A 13,775-nucleotide genomic window follows, 5' to 3' on the forward strand; every position below is an offset into this window, starting at 1 on the left:
CAGTCCCTGATGCTTTCCACAGCTTGTACATTTGGCTGTGAGAATGAACCAACAAAGATGACAGTCAGGCACGGTGGCTCACGCCTGTAATCCCAGCACTTTGGGAGGCCAAGGTGGGAGGATCACCTGAGGTCAGGAGTTCAAGACCAGCCTGGCCAACATGGCAAAAACCCATCTCTGCTAAAAAGTACAAAAATTAGCTGGGCGTGGTCGCAGGCACCTGTAATCCCAGCCGCTTGGGATGCTGAAGCAGGGAAAACTGCTTGAATCCGGGAGGTGGAGTTTGCAGTCAGCTGAGATCTCGCCACTGCACTGCAGCCTGGGTAAAAGAGCCAGACTTTGTTTCAAACAATAAAATAAAATAAAATAAAATAAATAAAATTAAAATAAAATAAAATAAATAAAATAAAATAAAATACTCCTTCAAACCACATAACAGGAGCAGAGAAGGAAGTGTGGGTTGAAGCCCAGCTTGGGCATTTTCCAGTTGTGTGACCTTGGACAAGTTCCTGCCTTCCCCAGTTACCCCATGACACTGTCGTCAAGGATAGATGAGGTCACGACAAGTGAAGAGCCTCTCAGCTTTGTAAACTGTGAAGTGACTTCTAAGGATCAGGGGTGATTGCCGACTGAGCATTTCTGTAAGAACACCACCACTGAAATAAAAGCTCAAGGTCGCACCGCTTCTGCTGACATCATTCAGCAGAGAGTAGATGCAGAATTTCCAAACTTTCAAGAGCTGTGCACCCTGTTAGATTGAGAGCCAAGACCTTACCACTTCCTGACCAAGACACAATGCATATAGCATATTCATCTGAAAAAAAATTATAGGAAAAAGAAAAAACATGCATGTAGTAAAGAATTAAAATGGCATAGAAACATATCCATGGGGCTGGGCGTGGTGACTCACACCTGTAATCCCAGAGCTTTGGGAGGCTGAGGCAGGTGGATCACTTGAGGTTAGGAGTTCGAGACCAGCCTGGCCAACACGGTGAAATCCCGTCTCTACTAAAAATACAAAAAAATGGCCGGGCGCGGTGACTCACACCTGTAATCCCAGAACTTTGGGAGGCTGAGGCAGGCAGATCACGAAGTCAGGAGGTCAAGACCAGCCTGGCCAACATGGTAAATCCTGTCTCTACTAAAAATACAAAAAATTAGCCGGGCATGATGGCAGGCACCTGTAATCCCAGCTAATTGGGAGGCTGAGGCAGGAGGATTTTTTGAAGCTGGGAGGTGGAGTTTGCAGTGAGCTGAGATCAAGCCATTGCACTCCAGCCTGGGTGACAGAGTAAGACTCTGTCTCGAGGAAAAAAAAAAAATTAGATGGGCGTGGTGGTGGTCGCCTGTAATCCCAGCTACTTGGGAGACTGAGGTGGGAGAATCACTTGAACCTGAGAGGCAGAGGTTGCAGTGAGCCGAGATCACGCCATTGCACTCCAGCCTGGGTAACAAGAACGAGACTCAGTCTCAGAAAAAAAAAAAAAAAAAAGGTCTGGGCACAGTGGCTCACGCCTGTAATCCCAACACTTTGGGAGGCTGAGGCGGGCAGATCACGAGGTCAGGAGATAGAGACCATCCCGGCTAACACAATGAAACCCCGTCTCTACTAAAAATACAAAAAAAATTAGCCGGGTGTGGTGGCGGGCACCTGTAGTCCCAGCTACTCAGAAGGTTGAGGCAGGAGAATGGCTTGAACCCGGGAGGCAGAGCTTGCACTGAGCCGAGATCATGCCACTGCAATTGAGCCTGGGCAACAGAGCGAGACTCCATCTCAAAAAAAAAAAAAAAGAAAAAAAGAAAAGAAATTTATCCATGGAAAAACAAAGTCTGCCTCCCACCATGATCCTCTGATACTCTTCCCCAGAAGCAATGACTATTGGCCGGGCGCGGTGGCTCACGCCTGTAATCCCAGCTCTCAGGGAGGCAGAGGCGGGAGGATAGCTTGAGCCCAGGAGTTCGAGACCTGCCTGGGTAATACAGCGAGACCCCGTTCTCCACAAAAAGGAAAAAAAAAAAAAACAAAAAAGACAAAAGAAGCAATGACTATTACCAGGTAGCAGAAATGGCCCGTGCATGCAGAAGCACAGTACTCTGCCTTTCCTGGTTTTGTTGACACAAATACTGGCATGCTGTTCTCACTGTTCTGCTCCTTGCTTTTTTGCAGTCGTCAGTATATCTTGGAGAATTGCTTGGTGTCAATTCACGTCGAGCTGTTTTATTGTTTTTAAGTGGCTGTAGAGTCCTATCCACCAAACAGCTGCATCATCATTTATTTAACCATCTCCTATTGATGGACATTTGGATTGCTTCCAGTCTTTGGCTATTATGAGCAATGCAACAATACATCTCCTAATTCATCTGTCTTGGGCAAGGATTATCTATAGGAAAAATTCCTAGAAGTGGAATTGCTGGGTCAATAGGTCTCCGTATATTAAAGCATTGGTGTAAGTATATGTAAGGGTATCTCTGTGTTTAAAGTTTTATAGAATGGCCACATGACATGTGCAGGCTTCCTGACTATGTATGAAGGAGAGAAGGTATGTGAAGGCAACTTTTTTTTTTTTTTCTTTTCTGAGATGGAGTCTCGCTCTGTAGCCCAGGATGGAGTACAGTGGCCTGATCTTGGCTCACTGCAACGTCCATCTTCCGGGTTCAAGCGATTCTCTCACCTCTGCCTCCCGAGTAGCTGGGACTACAGGCATGTGCCACCACGCCCAGCTAATTTTCCTATTTTTAGTAGAGACAGGGTTTCACCATGTTGGCCAGGCTAGTCTTGAACTCCTGATCTCAAGTGATCTGCCTGTCTTGGCTTCCCGAACTGCTGGGATTACAGGCGTGAGCCACTGTGTCTGGCTGTGAATGTATTTAGGAGCTCCATTTCGTGTGTGTTGGGTGGGACATTTTGGGTAACAATGCCTCAGACCTGAGGTCTCAGGGAGACTTTGGGGAGGAAGTCTCCAGCCTGGGACTGGGCATTCCAAGGAATAAGTGCCCCTCCTTGTGATAGAATTGGGGTCAGCCTGCTGTGAAGATGGAAGGACAGGATTTAATCATTCAATAGCAGAAAAGAGCCGGGCGCGGTGGCTCAAGCCTGTAATCCCAGCACTTTGGGAGGCTGTGACGGGCGGATCACAAGGTCAGGAGATCGAGACCATCCTGGCTAAAACGGTGAAACCCCGTCTCTACTAAAAATACAAAAAACTAGCCGGGCGAGGTGGCAGGCGTCTGTAGTCCCAGCTACTAGGGAGGCTGAGGCAGGAGAATGGCGTGAACCCGGGAGGCGGAGCTTGTAGTGAGCTGAGATCTGGCCACTGCACTCCAGCCCGGGCGACAGAGCAAGACTCCGTCTCAAAAAAAAAAAAAAAAAAAAATAGCAGAAAAGATATTTATCACATTCATACGGTTCTGGCTCAGGGCTCAGCCCTTAGAGCATGCAAAAGGATAGTCCTCAAAAACCTATAGCCCACTCATTCCTGAGAGGTCTGAGAACAGGGAAAAAAACAAACAAGCAAACACACAAAAAAACAAAACCTAGAGCCCAGTGGAAGAAGAAAACTCAAGCTGGAGATGAAGTTAAATCTCTATAAAGAATTAAATTTGCCCGGGGGCGGTGGCTCACACCGGTAATCCCAGCACTTTGGGAAGCCAATGAAGGTGGATCACCTGAGATAAGCAGTTCAAGATTAGCCTAACCAACATGGTGAAAGCCCATCTCTGCTAAAAATACAAAAAACTTAGCCAGGTGTGGTGGTGCACACCTGTAATCCTAGCTACTCTGGAGGATGAAGCAGGAGAATCGCTTGAACCTGGGAGATGGAGGTTGCAGTGAGCAGAGATTTCACCACAGCACTCCAGAGTGGGCAACAAGAGCGAAAACTCCGTCTAAAATAAATAAATAAATAAATAAAATTGCAGGCCGGGCGCGGTGGCTCACACCTGTAATCCCAGCACTTTGGGAGGCTGAGGCGGGCGGATCACAAGGTCAGGAGATCGAGACCATCCTGGCTAAGACGGTGAAACCCCGTCTCTGCTAAAAATACAAAAAATTAGTCGGGCGCGTTGGCAGGCGCCAGTAGTTCCCGCTACTCGGGAGGCTGAGACAGGAGAATGGCATGAACCTGGGAGGCGGAGCTTGCAGTGAGCCAAGATTGTGCCACTGCACTCCAGCCTAGGTGATGAGCAAGACTCCATCTCAAAAAAAAAAAAAAAAAATTGCAGGCCGGGCATGGTAGCTCACACCTGAAATCCCAGCACTTTGGGAGGTTTATGCGAGAGGATCACTTGAGTCCAGGAGTTCAAGACCAGCCTAGGCAACATGACAAAGCCACATCTCAATTAAAAAAAAAAAATAAGCAGGGCACGGTGGCTCACACCTGTAATCCCAGCACTTTGGGAGGCTGAGGTGGGGGGATCACCTGAGGTCAGGAGTTCCAGACCAACCTGGTCAACATGGTGAAACCCCCATCTCTACTAAAAAAATACAAAAATTAGCCAGGTGTGGTGGCAGGCGCCTGTAATCTCAGCTACTCAGGAGGCTGAGGCAGGAGAATCGCTTGAACCCAGGAGGTGGAGGTTGCAGTGAGCCTAGATCACGCCATTGAACTGCAGCATGGGGGACAAGAGCTAGACTTTGTCTCAAAAAAAAAAAACAGAGAGATAAAATTCCAAGCCAAAGAACAGTAAAAATGTCCCTATGCTAACTACTAACAGGTAACAGATATAGAATACTGTTTGTTTTTGTTTTTTTGAAACAGGGTCTCACTCCCACACCCAGGCTGGAGTGCAGTGGTGCAAACATAGCTTGCCCTAGCCTCCAGCTCCAGGGATCAAGCCATCCTCCCAACTCAGCCTCCAAAGTTACTGAGCCTACAGGCACACACTACCATGCCTAGCTAATATTTTTATTTATTTATTAATTTAATTTTTTTTTTTTTTTTTGAGACAGAGTTTCACTCTGTTGGCCAGGCTGGAGTGCAACGGCACAGTCTCGCTCACTGCAACCTCTGCCTCCTGGGTTCCAGCAATTCTCCCGCCTCAGCCTCCCAAGTAGCTGGGATTACAGACGTGCACCACCATGCCCAGCTAATTTTTTTTGTATTTTTAGTAGAGATGGGGTTTCACCATGTTAGCCAGGTCAATCTCCTCACCTCGTGATCCACCCACCTCGGCCTCCCAAAGTGCTGGGATTACAGGTGTGAGCCACCATGCCCAGTCTCATATTTTTATTTATTTATTTATTTATTTATTTTTGAGACAGAGTCTCGCTCTGTCGCTGGGGCTGGAGTGCAGTGGCTGGATCTCAGCTCACTGCAAGCTCCGCCTCCCGGGTTTACGCCGTTCTCCTGCCTCAGCCTCCGGAGTAGCTGGGATTACTGGCGCCCACCACCTCGCCCGGCTAGATTTTTGTATTTTTTAGTAGAGACGGGGTTTCACCGTGTTAGCCAGGATGATCTCCATCTCCTGACCTCGTGATCGGCCCGCCTCAGCCTCCCAAAGTGCTGGGATTACAGGCTTGAGCCACCGCGCCCAGCCTATTTATTTATTTATTGAGACAGAGTCTCACTCTGTTGCCCAGGCTGGAGTATAGTGCAGTGAGGTGATCTTGGCTCACTGCAATCTCTGCCTCCCAGATTCAAGAGATTGTCCTGAGTCAGCTTCCTGAGTATCTGGGATTACAGGTGCGCACCACCACGCCCAGGTAATTTTTGTATTTTTAGTAGAGATGGGGTTTCACCATGTTGGCCAGGCTGGCATTGAACTCCTGACCTCATGATCTGCCCACGTCGGCCTCCCAAAGTGTTGGGATTACAGGCATGAGCCACCGCGCCTGGCAATATTTTTATTTTTATTTTGTAGAGAGAGGGTCTCACTATGTTTCCCAGGCTGGTCCTAAACTCGTGGACTCACATGATCCTCCCACCTCGGCCTCCCAAAGTGCTGGGATTATAGGAGTGAGCCATGATGCCTGGCCAAACACTATTTGTTTGTTTGTTTTGAGGTGAAGTCTCATTCTGTTGCTCAGGCTGGAGTGCAGTGGCATGATCTCAGCTCACTGCAAGCTCCGCCTCCTGGGTTCAAGCAATTCTCCTGCCTCAGCCCCCGGAGTAGCTGGGACTACAGGCACGTGCCACTATGCCCGGAGTATTTTCTTTTTTTTTTTTTTTTGAGGCAGAGCCTCGCTCTGTCGCCCAGGCTGGAGTGCAGTGGCGCTATCTCGGCTCACTGCAAGCTCCGCCTCCCGGGTTCATGCCACTCTCCTGTCTCAGCCTCCCCTGTAGCTGAGACTACAGGTGCCCACCACCATGCCCAGCTAATTTTTTTGTATTTTTAGTAGAGACAGTGTTTCACCGTGTTAGCCAGGATGGTCTTGATCTTCTGGCCTCGTGATCTGCCCGCCTCGGCCTCCCAAAGTGCTGGGATTACAGACATGAGCCACCGCACCTGGCTGCCTGGAGTATTTTTGTATTTTTAGTAGGGATGGGGTTTTGCCATGTTGTCCAGGTTGGTCTCAAATTCCTGACTGCAAATGATCTGCCTGCCTCAGCCTTCCACAGTGCTGGGGTTACAGGCGTGAGCCCACCGTGCCTGGCCCTGGGTTTTTGTTTGTTTGTTTTTTACAAGATAGTGGATAAGCTTGGATGTCCAAGCTACAGTCATAGGTAGCATTTGTTCTCTCTGGTAATAACAGGCACTGAGCAAAGTAGTGTCATCTCATGTAAATGTCAGAACAACCCCCAAGACTGGAGTAATTGTTGTCTCCATCCACAGGTGAGGAAACTGAAGCTCACGGGGGCTCATCCAGTGTCCCCCTGCAAGTAAACAGCCAAATCAGGGCCGGGCGCAGTGGCTCACACCTGTAATCCCAGCACTTTGGGAGGCCAAGGCGGGCGGATCATGAGGTCAGGAGATTGAGACCATCCTGGCTAACACGGTGAAACCCCATCTCTACTAAAAAGTACAAAAAATTAGCTGGGTGTGGTAGTGGGCACCTGTAGTCCCAGCTACTTGGGAGGCTGAGGCAGGAGAATGGCGTGAACCCAGGAGGCGGAACTTGCAGTGAGCCGAGATCGTACCACTGCACTCCAGCCTGGGCGACAGAGTGAGATTCCATCTCAGAAAACAACAACAACAACAACAACAAAAAAACCCAAAAAAACCCCCAGCCAAATCAGGATGTGAGTGGTGTTCCTTCTGATATCAAAGCCCACCTGAAATGTTCCTGGAACTGGTGAGACTCCAGCTGGGAAGGACAGAACAGACTTAGAAAATCAGAAGGTACAAGGAGGTCACTGCCCGGAAGAGAGCACTCAAATGCTCAGACTCCAGGGGTGGATATATTTTTCAGCCAAATGCCTGAGAGTCTACGGGCGACAACACAGATTAAATTGAAAACATTATGCTAAGTGAAATAAGCCAGACACAAAAGGACAAATACTGTATGATTTTACTTATATGAGGTCCCTTGAATAGGCAAATACAGAGACAGAAAGTAAATGGAGGCTGCCGGGAGGCGGGAGTGACAGATAACGGGAAGTCACTGTTTCATGGGTACAGTAGTTTTAGTTTGGGAAGATGAAACTACAGAGTTTTAGTTTGGGAAGATGAAAAATTCTGGAGATGGATGGTGGTGAGGGTGGCACAACAACATAAATGTACTTAATGCCACTGAAAGGTAAACTTTAGGTTACAATGGAAAATTCCATCTTATGTATATTTTACCACAACTGTATATTTTAATTTTTAGAGACAGGGTCTCGGTCTGTCTCTGTCTCTTCACCCGCCCCTGCCCCACCACGCCAGGCTGCAGAGTAGTAGTGGTATAATCACAGTTCATTGCAACCTCCACCTCCTGGGCTCAGGCCATCCTTCTGCCTCAGCCTCCCAAGTAGCTGGGACAACAAGCACATTTTATCACAGTTTATTATTTTATTTTATTTTAGTTTAGTTTAGTTTAGTTTTTTATTTTTTATTTTTTATTTTTTTTGAGACGGAGTCTTGCTTTGTCGCCCAGGCTAGAGTGCAGTGGCCAGATCTCAGCTCACTACAAGCTCCGCCTCCCAGGTTTACGCCATTCTCCTGCCTCAGCCTCTGGAGTAGCTGGGACTACAGGCGCCGCCACCTCGCCCGGCTAGTTTTTTTTTTTTTTGTATTTTTCAGTAGAGACGGGGTTTCACCGCATTAGCCAGGATGGTTGCTATCTCCTGACCTCGTGATCCTCCCGTCTCGGCCTCCCAAAGTGCTGGGATTACAGGCTTGAGCCACTGCACCCGGCCTACCACAGTTAAAAAAAAAAATTTTTTTTAAATTTATTTTTGAGATAGAATATCACTCTGTAGTCCAGGCTGGAGCGAGTGGTGCGATCTCGGCTCACTGCCACCTCCGCCTCCCAGGTTCAAGCAATTCCTGTGCCTCAGCTTCCTGTGTGAGCCACTGCACTTGGCCTATTTTACTACAATTTTAAAAAACATCCAGCTGGGTGCGGTGGCTCATGCCTATAATCCCAGCACTTTGGGAGGCCGAGGCAGGCAGATCACCTGAGGTCAGGAGTTCCAGACCAGCCCGACCAACATGCTGAAACCCTATCTCTACTAAAACTACAAAATTAGCCGGGCATGGTGGTGCACACCTGTAATCCCAGCTACTTGGGAGGCTGAGGCAGGAGAATTGCTTGAACCCAGGAGGCAAAGTTGCAGTGAGCTGAGATGGTGCCATTGCACTTTAGTCTGGGCAATGAGAGTGAAACTCTGTCTCAAAACAAACAAACAAATCCTAGGCCAGGCACAGTGGTTACCACTCGTAATCCTAGCACTTTGGGAGGCTGAGGCAGGAGAATTTCTTGAGTCCAGAAGTACCAGACCACCTGGGGCAACGTAGGGAGACCCTATCTCTACAAAATAAAAAACATTAGCTAGGCATAGTGGCGCACACTTGTAGCCCAAGCTAGTAGGGAGGCTGAGGCAGGAGGATCACTTGAGCCCAGGAGGTTGAGGCTGCAGTAAGCTGTGATTGCACTACTGAACTCTAGCCTAGGCAACAGAGGGAGATGCTGTTTCAAAATAAATAAATAGACACAGACACCCCCTTCGCTGTGATCCACCAGGTCCAAACATCTGTCCCCCAAGCCACTTTTCCCTGACCTCATTTGCTTTCCATTCTCCCCTAGCTCACTCCAGTACTACTACCTTGAGGCAATTCCTTCTGTTCTGTTCTCTCAACAAAGCCCTCAGGGACCCAGGGCCTTTACACTTGCCATTTGCTCTCCCTGGAATGCACTTCCTTCTGTGTTTCTTGGCACCCTTCCCCATATTTTATTTAAGTCTCCACTCAAGTGTTTCCTCCCTGCCTACTCTGTTTAAAATAACTCCTCCAGGCCAGGTGTGGTGGCTCATGCCTGTAATCCCAGCACTTTGGAAGGCCTAGGCAGGTGGATCACTTGAGGTCAGGAGTTGGAGACCGGCCTGGCCAACATGGCAAAACCCCACCTCTACTAAAAATACAAAAATTAGCCGGGCATGGTGGCACCTGTAATCCCAGCTACTCGGGAGGCTGGGGCAGGAGAATCGCTTGAACCAAGGAGGTGGAGGTTGCAGTGAGCCGAGATTGCGCCACTGCACTCCAATCTGGGCAATAGAGCAAGACTCTGTCTCAAAAAAAAAAAGGTCCATCTGTAACTGGCTGTGAACAATCAATTGAGATAACTGACTGCCTTTGGGCCAGCCAAGGTGTAGACTTTGAACAGTTTGTCTTTAAGCCACAATATGTAAACTTCTTTCTGTGGCCACACTACCAGCCCTCTGTAATTGTTCATGAATCGTTAACTTTCTGGTATGCATTTTTATTTTTATATATTAATTTGTTCCCTGCTTAAAAAAGACAATTCTGTTGCTGTAACACAATATTGGCTTTTTTTTTTGAGACGGAGTTTTGTTCTTGTCGCCCAGACTGGAATACATTGCTGTGATGTTGGCTCACAGGAGGACAAAAGGGTTTGATCCTGTGATGTAGTACACGGTGGCAACTTAGCAAGGCCCGTGTGTGTAGTCTTCATGGTCTCCGGGGACAGGACTGGATCCCTCTGGAATGAGAGGCTTGGGGCCGACTTTCAGGACAGGCAGGTCAGGGAAACTTGAGTGGCCCACTGCAGAAGAGGAAGGCAGGAGAAGGTCAGAGAGTGACCTTCCTGCTTCTATGGCTTCCTCAAATTCCTTCAGCTTCAAATGCTCAGTTTGCCAAAGTGCCGTATTTTGGGGTATTGTGTTCCGAACGCCTACAGGAGAAGTCCCTACTTCTCTAAGCAGACTTGAGCAGGCATCAGAAGCACGTGGGGGAGCTTGCTAAACACTGATTGAGGGACTCACCCCCAACCCAAGTTTCTTAATCGAAAGATTTGAGAATCTGCATTTCTTGAAATTCTCAGGCCTTTTGATTAAGAAACTCTTTTTTTTTTTTTTTTTTGAGATGGAGTTTCACTCTTGTTGCCCAGACTGGAGTGCAATGCCGTGATCTCGGCTCACTGCAACTTTCGCCTCCCTGGTTCAAGCGATTCTCCTGCCTCAGCCTCCTGACTAGCTAACAGGGGCCTGCCCCCATGCCCAGCTAATTTTTGTATTTTTAGTAGAGACAGGGTCTCACCATATTGGTCAGGCTGGTCTCAAACTCCCAACCTCAGGTGGTCTGCCCACCTCGGCCTCCCAAAGTGCTAGGATTACAGGCATGAACCACCATGCCTTGCCAAAACTCTTTTTTTTTGAGATGTAGTCTCACTCTGTCTCCCAGGCTGGAGTGCAGTGGCTCCATCTCGGCTCACGGTAGCCTCCGCCTCCTGGGCTCAAGTAATTCTCCTGCCTCAGCCTCCCGAGTAGCTGAGATTACAGGTGCCTGCCACCATGCCTAGCTGATTTTTGTATTTTTAGTAGAGACAGGGTTTCATTATGTGGGCCAGGTTAGTCTTGAACTCCTAATCTCAGGTGATCCACCCGCCTCGGCCTCCCAAAGTGCTGGGATTATAGGTGTGAGCCACCACACCCGGCAGATTAAGAAAATCAAGGAGCTGGGGGGAAGTGGGGCTAAGAATTTGCATTTCTATCAAATTCCATCAGAACTTAGCAGGTGCTGCTGCTGATCCAGGGAATAGGCTTTGAGAACCAGGGCTCAGTTGATTACTAGTATAATTAACAATCTCTGATTCCATCGCTGGCTCCCATTTCAGAGCAATGGTTGGTGCCTGCAAGGTTTCATCTCATTGGGTCCTCACACAATCCCATGGGGTCTCACTGTTCTTATGGATGAGAGTACCAAGGCTGTAACATTCACAGTGAACTGTCCAGGGTCACGCGGCTGCAGCCAAAGTCTGGGTTGGAACACTGGTCTAATTACAAGCAGGAGAGAACCTGGAGAGAACCTGGGCAATTTCTTTGGGAGCATCAAAGCAAGCTCTCCCACCACCTGCTTGAGCACATCCAAATCCTTCCGACCCACCCAACTCTGCAGCAGGCAAAGAGCCTCGCCTCCTACTGGGAAAGCAGTTTCTTGCGGCGCGGCCTTTGCGAAACTCCGTAGAGAAATGGCGCCCTCTGGTGGCTCCAGAGAGAGCAGCGTTCCATTTCCCCAGGCTAGGAGCTCTTGTCTCATGCGTCATGGGCATTCTTGGACCCCATCACTAACATGGAAAATATTATTCAGTCCATTCCATCCTAGGAAAGAACTCAGGGTGCTGAAAAGAGGTGGGGACTTCAGAGTTCAGGAATGTAAAGGAAGGGCGGCGGACCGGGCCCTGGGGCTCTCAGGGGGCTGGAATGGCTAAAGCACAGCTGAGAACAATCCGGACTTTCACCTTTGACCTTCCCAAAGGCTTCTGCTGAGGAAGAACAGATATCTCTACTGAAAATACAGAAATTAGCTGGGTGTGGTAGGCGGGCCCCTGTAATCCCAAGCAGGAGAATTGCTTGAACCCGGGAGGCGGAGGTTGTAGTGAGCCGAGATCGCACCCTGCACTCTAGCCTGGGTGACAGATACCTGGTGAAGAAGTGTTCCAGGCAAAGAGAATGGTAAGAGGAAAGACCCCGGGGCGTGGGTGTGTTTGTCTAACATGTTTGAGTTCTTTTTTTTTTTTGGAGAGGTAGTTTCGCTCTGTGGCCTCTGCTGGAGTGCAGTGGTGTGATCTCGGCTCGGCTGGAGTGCAGTGGTGCGATCTCGGCTCACTGCAAGCTCCGCCGCCAGGTTCACGCCATTCTCCTTCCTCAGCCTCCGGAGTAGCTGGGACTACAGGCGCCCACCACCACACCCGGCTAATGTTTTGTGTTTTTAGTAGCGACGGGGTTTCACCGTGTTAGCTAGGATGGTCTCGATTTCCTGACGTTGTGATCCGCCGGCCTTGGCCTCCCAAAGTGCTGGGATTACAGGCGTGAGCCACTGAGCCTAGACTTTTTTTTTCTTTAATTAAAAAAATAAGGGCCAGGAGTGGTGGCTCACGCCTGTAATCCCAGCACTTTGGCAAGCCTAGTGGGGTGTATTACCTGAGGTCAGGAGTTTGAGACCAGCCTGGCCAACATGGTGAAACTCTATCTCTACTAATTAGCTGGGCATGGTGGTGGGCGCCCATAGTCCCAGCTCCTTGGGAGGCTGAGGCAGGAGAATCACTTGAACCTGGGAGGCGGAGGTTCCAGCAAGCCGAGACTGTGCCATTGCACTCCAGCCTGGGTGACAAGAATGAAACTCTGTCTCAAAAAAAGAAAAAAAATAAATATGGTGCTGGGCGTGGTGGCTCATGCTATAATCCCACCACTTTGGGAGGTAGAGGTCAGGAGTTGGAGACCAGCCTGGCCAACATGGTGAAAACTCCCCTCTACTAAAAATACAAAAATTAGCGGGGCATGGTGTCCTGTAATCCCAGCTACTCGGGAGGCTAAGGCATGAAAATCGCTTGAACCTAGGAAGCAAAGATTGCAGTGAGGCGAGATCATACCACTGCACCGCAGCCTGAGTGACAGAGCAAGACTCCGTCTTGGAAAAAAAAAAGAAGATTGAAGTGCATGTTGACACCTTGTATGGTCCCAGGATTTGGGGCCTGGGTCTTGCCTTGTTTCTAGATAATCTGGTTCAGTGCCAAGATTTTAAATAGCATCTCCATGCTGATAACTTCCCCATTCATGTCTCCTGTCTCCTACACACATCCAAATCTACAGACTGGCTGGTGTTTTTAGCCATCAATTGTTCAGAACAGAACTCTTGACTGCCTCTTGGCCCACCCTCTGCCCCTTCCATATGGCTTTCATAAGCAAGACAGTAAGGAGTGGCTCTTGTTCTCCTTTTCCTCCCACTTGGCTTCCAGGCCATTAGCAAGCATTGTGGGCTCCCACCCTCACCCCCATCTCTACTGCTCCCATCTTTTTTTTTTTTTTTTTGTTTTGAGACGGAGTCTTGCTCTGTCGCCCAGGCTGGAGTGCACTGGCCGGATCTCAGCTCACTGCAAGCTCCGCCTCCCGGGTTTACGCCATTCTCCTGCCTCAGCCTCCTGAGTAGCTGGGACTACAGGCGCGCGCCACCTCGCCCGGCTAGGTTTTTTTGTATTTTTTAGTAGAGACGAGGTTTCACCGTGTTAGCCAGGATGGTCTCAATCTCCTGACCTTGTGATCCGCCCGTCTCGGCCTCCCAAAGTGCTGGGATTACAGGCTTGAGCCCCCGCGCCCGGCCTACTGCTCCCATCTTTTAGTCTCTCTGTCTCCACCCTTGGCCCATGAATCACTTTTCCACTCAGCAGTCAGGCAGATCTG

Source organism: Piliocolobus tephrosceles, chromosome 20 (genome assembly GCF_002776525.5).
Source record: "Piliocolobus tephrosceles isolate RC106 chromosome 20, ASM277652v3, whole genome shotgun sequence".
Taxonomy (NCBI): domain Eukaryota; kingdom Metazoa; phylum Chordata; class Mammalia; order Primates; family Cercopithecidae; genus Piliocolobus; species Piliocolobus tephrosceles.